Source organism: Furipterus horrens, unplaced genomic scaffold (genome assembly GCF_987537825.1).
Source record: "Furipterus horrens unplaced genomic scaffold, mFurHor1.1.pri manual_scaffold_5, whole genome shotgun sequence".
Taxonomy (NCBI): domain Eukaryota; kingdom Metazoa; phylum Chordata; class Mammalia; order Chiroptera; family Furipteridae; genus Furipterus; species Furipterus horrens.
The window spans coordinates 67848032-67856893 of NW_028327175.1; the positions used below are offsets into that span (position 1 = coordinate 67848032).

The 8862-nt window shown below is 35.0% G+C and overlaps 1 pseudogene; it reads left to right on the plus strand.

The window, feature by feature from the left end:
• The first annotated feature begins 203 nt into the window (after nucleotides 1–203).
• On the plus strand, nucleotides 204–940 carry LOC150008757 (sugar transporter SWEET1 pseudogene; annotated as a pseudogene).
• The last annotated feature ends 7922 nt before the right edge of the window (nucleotides 941–8862 follow it).

The following is an 8862-nucleotide window of genomic DNA, read 5'->3' on the forward strand; positions in this document are numbered from 1 at the left end:
CAGATGCTGTTGGAAGTTTTAATAAATTGCATAAAAGTATATACTGAGTTTGGAAACATGAAATTTATTGGTGGCTTTACAAGATTAGTATGAATAAAAATGACAGACTTAAGCCAGAGAAAGTAAGTTGAAGACTGAATTTGAGATGAAGTAGGAGCAATATAGAAAACACTTAATTTTTTTCTCTGCACACGAGGGAAGAAATGGGGCCCAGAACCTGCTCCGCATGCCCGGCGCGGAAGCCGACCTTGGGAGGGACAGAGGCGGGCTGCGTGGCAGACCTACTCCTTTCAGGAGCTTGCGTGTTCTTCCCTGTGGGCGTGTTCTCCACTGGCCGGGAGAGCACTGCCGTGCCAGGGAGACAGGAAAGGAGCCAGAGGGGACTGAGAGGTGACTGCAGCCCCACGCTGCAGCTGGAACCTGGAGTCAAAGGGACTGGGTATTAAGGCGAGGCTGGCCATTTGACTGAAAAGCTCTGACCTCAGGCACATGCACATGACCCAGAAAGTAAACAATGTCCAGTTCCTGCCCTTTCTCACCGCGGATGTCAACAACCTGAGCTGGCTAAGTTATGGGACCTCGAAGGGAGACAGGACTCTAATCATCGTCACCACCATGCGCACTGTGCTGCAGACCATAATATCTGGTGTACTTGCACTGTTACCCTGGGATGCGTGCTATGCTCCTACTGACAGCAACGCGGCTGGGGGCCCGCTCGCCTGGGTTTTTGGCTGCTTTTGGCTTCTAGTACCCAACATTGAGGCCAGGCTTCAGCAGCTGGGCCTCTTCTGTAGCATCTTCACCATTAGTATGTACCTCTCACCACTGGCTGACTTGGTCCAAGTTATTCAGACTAAATCAACCCAACATCTCTCTTTCTCACTGACCCATTGCCTCCCTCTAAACCTCTATCTCCTGGACTTTTGACTCAGCTATCCCTGTGTCATGGTGCCCAACCTTACAGGAATCCTCATCAGCTTCTTTAGCCTCTAGTTTTTCTGGAAGCAACATCAGGAGCAAGATAAGAACTGTCTACAAACCAGAAGCAATTCACCTGACCACTGAGCACCTTAATACCAACATGTTACCAAAGAGGTTCAGACTAACAGTTCAAACCAACCTATTTCAACTGTTCCTGCTGACCAGCTCCACCGGTGCTGTGGGTTGTGGGAAAGAGAGACAACTTGGAGAATCTGGAGACCAAAGGAAGAGCTTCAGTTAGAAGATTAGGTCAGACCTGGGAAATGAAACACTTATTTTTAGAGATTATATATTTTTAAATTTTGGAGGTTGGAGTGAAATCTTTAGAATGTGCCTTAAAATAAACTGTTCCCTATGCCTGTTCATTCTCTATTCAGTGATTCTCGACTGCCTTGTTTGGTGAAGGGTAGGGCCATAATGCCGGATCCAGAGTTGTTTTGGGGCTGGTAGGATTGGCCCACAAAAGGTATCTAAAAGAACCAAAGCAATATAGGGAAGACATTTAAAAGGACAGAGCTTGGGTGTTATGAAGAATGTAAGCTAGGCTTCAAGAAGTACTGCCTGACAGGGTTAAAATGACCAGAAGAGTAAAACATTTCTATCCTGGTAGATCTTGAGAGCACGCCTTTGCCTCCTTTGGAGCAAAAAGGAGAAACACCAGCGGGATGCACAGATAAAGGCTCAGATAATCTCAGGAAGGTGGTTTGTCTGCCTCTCACTTCTCGACAGCTGGTATACACACAGTCCCCAATTCCTATTCTCCATTTAAAAAGAAGAAGAAGAAATAAATGAAAAGAAAAGAAAAGAAAAGAAAAAGAAAAAAGAAAGAAATGAAACCCAGAGAAGGAATCAGAATTCTTTAGAAAGCAAGAATGATGGGTATCTAGAATTCAAGAGAAGGATTTGGTATTTTATAAGAGCACAAAAAGTTTTCTTCAGATGTAACAAGAGGAAAGGAAAAGTTAGATGCAGACACTGATAGGATTGAAAAGTTAGTAATAGAAAAATGAGGATTTCATATCTGGTTTTGATAAGGTTATCAGTTAGAGTGGAGCTAAGAAAATGATAAGAAAATCTTTTTTAAAAAGATGGTATATAATAGCAATTTGAGTCACTAGAGGAGAAAAATTAGAAGGAAAGACATGGAATTGCTCAGTGCTCAGGAGTACACAGTGATTATTCAAAGTTATTGTCCATAATTTGCAAGGAAAATGAGGTACATAATTACTTACTAATTAGTATCTCAGGTTCCTCAGAATGCTTTGGGCCACAAATAAGACAAAATGAAAAATCATCCAGTGAGGGAGACTTATTTTTTCAAGTGAGAAATGAAATATCCTAAAACTGCATTGTTCCAGAGTTCAAGTCAATGGTTCGCAGAAACTCAAGTTAATGAAACCTTCTCTTGGCTATTCTTAAAGTGTTAGCCCTTTCTCTGACTAGCTCCCCTCATGGATGCAAAATAGCTGGTATAGTTTTAGTAGCCAAATGTAGATGTCTAATCAAAGATGATAGGCCATAACACCACTATCTCTGTAAATGTGAAGAAATTGTTCCTAGGAGCCACTTAGGAAACAGACTTTTATCAACCTAGATTCTGTCATTCTTTCACGCTTAAACCATTTCCCAGCAAGTAGAAAACATGGTTGGCTTGGTGTAATCAGGATCTCCATCTGGGGTTGAGTCAGACTCCCCTGTATTATCTGGTTATGAAAAATAGAATGGCTATAAGACAATAATAATAATAATAATAACAAAAACAATAACAATAATAAGAAGAAGAGAATAGACTTCTGTCTGAAAGGAAATGGGGAATGACTTCTGTGTACACATTAAGATATTTATGTTAAGTGGGGTGGAACTAGGTTTAGGTTTTGCCAAATTAGTGCAAAAGAAAGAATGGAAGAAGACATTTAGGAATATTTGCAAATTAAAATTAAAATAATTAACATTGGAATCTAAGAGAAATGAAAACATAACAGTCTTGATGAATCATGAGAAAATGAAGAAATGAATGGTTTGGTGGTCTTAAATGAATTAAAATATTGCAGAACTAATGGGGATATTATTAAAAGTAAGCTTTCTAAATGGAAATGGTTTGGGTTTGTGAGGTATTTGAAATTGTGATTATGAAGACAGTCTACTTTATGGAGTTAATTCTGGTTAATTTTTAATATTTCTTATTATGATAAAATGTGGTTTTTAAAAATTGTTCATAAGACCCAAGACTTTATTTTTCAAAAATTGGGCTTGAAGACATATTTCCACTCTTATAGAGTAGAGATGACTTTCAAAATGCAGTTAAGGTTTTTGAGGCATCTCAGTTAATAATGGTGGGAAATAAATATATATTTCATGAGAATGCTAAACAGGACATAAACTACATAATATATAGAATATATGGAAAAATGTTTATCTATGCAGACCTAAAACTATAGTATATAAATAAATCACCTTGGACTTAATTGACCCCTCTGTAGTTTGTCACCAATATGATGCCTTTAAAATATTAAAAATCATTATCCCAAAATTTTTATTTTTAAAGAGAATTAGAAATAGTGAGAATTTTTTATGTATTAGGTACCAGGAAGGGATCTTTAATAAATTGTATTCCTTAGTGGAGATCCACATTTTGTTTTCTGTTCATTTCTTTCTTTTGTCTTTGTACCCTAGCAGCTTTTGGTCCTTAGCATACTCTCTTGCAGAGTGAATATATATGTATATTAGCTGAAGCAATAGGAAAACGGCCAGACTCTACATTACAGCTGTGTTTGACCATCAAAGTTGGGTGACCAACATGCTTTAGGTTTATGTTTTCATGGTTAGCAGGCCTTGTTTTATGCAAAAATATCTGTTAGCTGAGCATCAAAGTTCATAAACATAGCTGCCCCCTACTTGGAGGTTTGCTTTTCCTCATTCTCTTCATCTAAAAAGTTTTTTTTGTTTTTTTTTTAAACTATTATTGTGTTTAAAGCTTAGGGAAAAGTCAGCTTCATTGGGTAGGCCATCTCTTGTGCATATCAGTTAAATTTTATGCCAAGATGCATTAATTATTTATGAACTTTGAATTTTTAAAATGCTTCACTGTGAACAAAAATATCCATTTCTACTCCCACTGTCCTTATACTTAAAACAAGAAAGAGTAAGTAACTGGCACAGGAAAAATTAAAGCAAGGATAAATCTAAAACCCAAGAATTTTTTAAAGGGTAGTTTCATAAAGAAATATTAAATAAAGAATAAGATATTTATATCAAAAAAAAAGGATAGGTTTTCTGAAATCAATCTTGTCATTTTTCATATTTATATAATTGGTTTTATTACTCTTACTTTTGGAAGTTTCAATCAATTTAACTCGTTAGTGATTTAATGATCACTCATTACATGAAGAAGAGTAGGATGGTGGGTTGGAAAATAAAAATGACAGTTATTTTTTCAGCCCTCAAGGAGCTTAGATTATATATAATGTTTTAAGAGCAATGGAGTCCAGTAAGTTTATAGTTGCATAAGCCCTGTAGATTTTGTTTCAAAATACCTTTTTAATACATAATTCACACAGAAATTTCTATATTAATTTTTTTCTAAACATATACACACCAAAAAGTCATCATCAAAGATTCAAACTCAGAAAAACTAGCCAAAATGTATAAGACTATTCCAGATGTCATCTCTGTATTTGGGTTTAGAGCCCATTTTGGTGGTGGCAAGACAACTAGCTTTGGCATAATTTACATGAAGAAAAAGGAACCTAAACAGATTTGCAAGTCATGGTCTGTACGAGAAGAAGAAGAAGACTTCAAGAAAGTAGGCCTGCAAGAACAGCATGACGAAAGTCAGGGGGACTGCAAAGGCCAATGCTGGTATTGGCAAAAGTGAGCTGAAGCTTAGACAATAGAAGGAGTAAATTTATCTGTGGTGATTGTGCAGCTTTTCAGGAGCAGATTAATAAACTAAGAACCTTTATGCAAAAAAGTATTAAAATTAAAATAAATGAAAAAATAAAAATATGATATCATTTTTAAGAGGATCTCAGCCAGCTGCAACTGGTATTTCGCAAAGAGAAGGATACAGTTCCTATTCCCCTTCCTTTCTGAGACTTCAGATACACAGACATATGCCACCAGCTAACATGGCGTCACCTGGATGACAGCTGTTCTCTTTTCAGTCCCTTCCTTGTCTGATGCCAGGTGAAGGCCTCCCCTTTTTCTGCCTACTTTATCAGTACTTGTCCAACATGGGCCCACCTGCCAAGGAAGGGAGGTCAGCCTCAGCGAGAAACAGCTCCATTCATTTTTATAATGACCACCCATGCAACAAACACTACTGGTTTCCCAGTTCCTTTTAAAAATACATGATTTATTTATTACTTTAAATTTTTTTCATCACCACTTATCCCCCTTATACCCTTTTTCACCACAACCTACCCTCTCCCCACCCCCTGCAGTCATCATCACACTGTTGATGTGCTTGTGAGTTAAAAATATATTTAAATAGTCCAAAACCAAAAGAAAAAAAAAGATTCAAACTCATTCTTATTTGATATTACACTCCATTGCTCTCATTTTCCTCATATTTTACTTAGATTTTTGTAAGGAATGTATATGTATATTGGCAAATTTTCTCTCTACTGGTTTTTTAATCAATTTGTTTCTTCCTTTTATATTTATTGAATTTTCATATCACCACCAACTTAGTACACTTTACACATTTTATTAATGTGCTGATCTGTCAGGTCATTAATGGAACCATCCAGACATTAACAAATAATTTACTGCTTTGCCTGAAAGAGCCCAAGTTATTTGGCCCTTGGGGCATAATGAAAAATCCATCTGCTGGTCAAACATATGCCAGATGAAGCAGCATGCTCAAGATCCCAGATTCCAAGTCCCAGAGAGTTACAAAAAAGCAAAGATATTATTTTTATGCTGGACACGATAGAATGGACAAGGTAAATTATATCTTAATGATATGTTTTCCGGTACTTGGCAAGTTAACACCAACACTGTTTTCCACTGTGAAAGTCAAGTATTACCATTAGAATTTCAACTTTTTATCTTGTATTCTGAAATAAAAATGTGGTTATCACAAACATTTTATAAAATACAAACTTACAGTAAAAATGATTTAAAATAACCTGATTTTCTATCACTATAACATGTAGTATAAATACACACACTCACTCAAACGCATAAATGTAGAAGTGTATAAATGTATTATATATATATTTGTAGTATAAACAGCTATTTAAATTTTGTAATTAATATATGTTTTGTCAAAGTCTTGAACATGATTATTTTTATTGACTACATATATTCTATTTTGTGGAATAGCATAATTTATTTAATTAAATTTTATTCATTGTTAATTTTTGATATTTTATAAAGAATGCTAAAATACATCTCCTTGTGTATATAATCTCTGGATAGATCCTACTGTTCAGGAAAATTATATCAGTTATGGTATTAGGTGAAATACACTAGAATAACTGTTCTTACTTCTACACATACATAGAAGTAGTCTATGAAATGATATAAAAGTATCACAGTGCTAAAAAAATACATGAGCGACAAATATTTGGGAAATCACAACAGGAATGAAGCCCTATGCCCAAGTGATGCTGGGCTTAGAAGCAGTAGTTAAGTCTAAAATTTCAACCTTTGCATTTGAACAGAGACAGCATAGCTACATGAATGGAGCTGGTAAAGTTTTGCCCACTTGTAGGAGAAACATACTGCTTGTATGTGGTGGAGGAAGTAAAAAGAAGTAGCAGTACAATTTGGATCCTGGCCTGAGACAGGGATGCTGTACTGTCATCTAGTGTTCTAAACACTGTGGATGACCTGTTTCTGAGCTGGGGCTGTGCTGTGATGACCTCAGAAAATACTGCACAGAAACGGGTGATATGGTGGAAATGAGAAACTATGCAAGATGAGCTTTCCTGTTAAGATTTGTAACATAAAGTATAAGAATGTTATTTCTTTTTTGCATAACGATCCAGGGGTGGGAATTTTAGTCTGATTCTGGCTTTGACATGTACAGATCTTCAATCACCTGGACATGTTGGTGGTTCTTCTATGTTTAATTCTTGGCTTCAAAAATTGCTCTTATCAACATTTTGAAGGCCACAGGAAAATGAAAAGAGCTTAAGAAAGACTGGGTGATATCTAGGATTATCAGACTCAAATGAATTAGGGAATAAAAGCATACCATTGTTAATAAATAACAGAGTAATATAAAATTAACCAAATAAAATGTTGGAATCAAAGTGTAATAGTTGATATTGTAAATTTTAATAGAAAAGCTCTACAGTAAATTGGGTTTATGCAAACATAATTATTTGTATTACTAATATAAAACTGAGATAATCACTCAGAATTTTAGAACACAGACAGAAGCATATTCAACAAGTGTATAATTGAATTTCCAGGGGCAGCACAGAAAGGTAACAGGAGAGAGACAGGAGTCAAGGTTATAATGGCTAAAACTTTTGAGAATTGAAGAAAGCTGAGAGTACTAAATTAACAAATAATAAAAAAAGCATGAAGAATAAAATATAAAATATACATTTCATATATTCTAATAAAGCTACTTAATGTCAAGGACAAATAGGAAAATGCATAACTATGAAAGAAGAAGGAAAGATTACTAAAAATGAATACTAAATTATAGGAGATCTCAGATATAATTAAAAATGTCTGAAAATAATAGAATTATATCTTATAATTGCTGAGGGGAAATTGCTATGAACCTTAACTTCTTTATTCAGCTAATTTTTTCCCCAAAGGGAAAGTAAAGTATGTGTTAATATATAAGCAAAATAGAAAAATATGGTTAGGAGTTTAAAAACTGTGGAAAGTCTAGGGGGAAAACTATTAAAAGATACACTTCAACAAAAAGTAGCATGATCCCAGAAGAAAGGAGTGAAAAACAAGAAGAAATGGTGAAATAATTAACTCGTAAACCGAATTGTTAAATACAAATATGTTTAAGTGTAGAAGGAGAAGGTGGGAGGAGAAGGAGTAAGGAGAAGAAGTGAAATATGTATATGTTCTGGCTTTGAACTTCGTCAGAACACATATAATGTAAATAAGTTTGTTCAATATACAAAGCTAATCAATACAGTTAGAAATAGAATTTACAGCTCAATAACTAATACTGGGGAGAAAGGAGGAACTTAAGAATTCACAAAAAGATAAAAGGAAAATAAAGTAAAGGCAGCATGGTATGTATCAAGGCCTGCAAAAGTGAGACCACAGGCACATTAGTACTATGTTTAACAACAAGAAGAGATGGAATAAACTTATCATTTATGAGGCCCTGACCAGGTAGCTTGGTTGGTTAGAGCATTGTCCTGATATGCTAAGGTTGGTTGGTTGTTTGATTCCCTGTCAGGGCACATACAAGAATCAACCACTGAATGCATAAATAAGTGGAACAACAAATAAATAAATAAATACACTTATTGTTTATGTGATAAAAAGATTGAAATTATATAAATAGAACGATCTGCTCATTAAAAGGGGCATTCATATTAAATAATATAAAGAGGGTCAAAATAAAAAGGTGGAAAAGGATTCATGATACAAGAGACTAATAGAGAAAGGTAGCAGTATATGAAAAATAGAATTTAAGATTAATTAAATAGAATATAAATATAGGAGGTGACTTAATATTAAAGGAAGGTATTAATCATAAACTTGTATGTATCTGAAGCATAGCCCAGAAAAATACAAGATAAAACCTGAGATAATTACAGAAGGAAAAAACAAAACCATAGCAGATTTTCTGTATGGTGGGGCCAAAATAGGTCTACAGTTTTGAGAAGGTGAAATACAGTTTATTCATATATTACTACTTATTAATTACATTTATTTAATTATTAA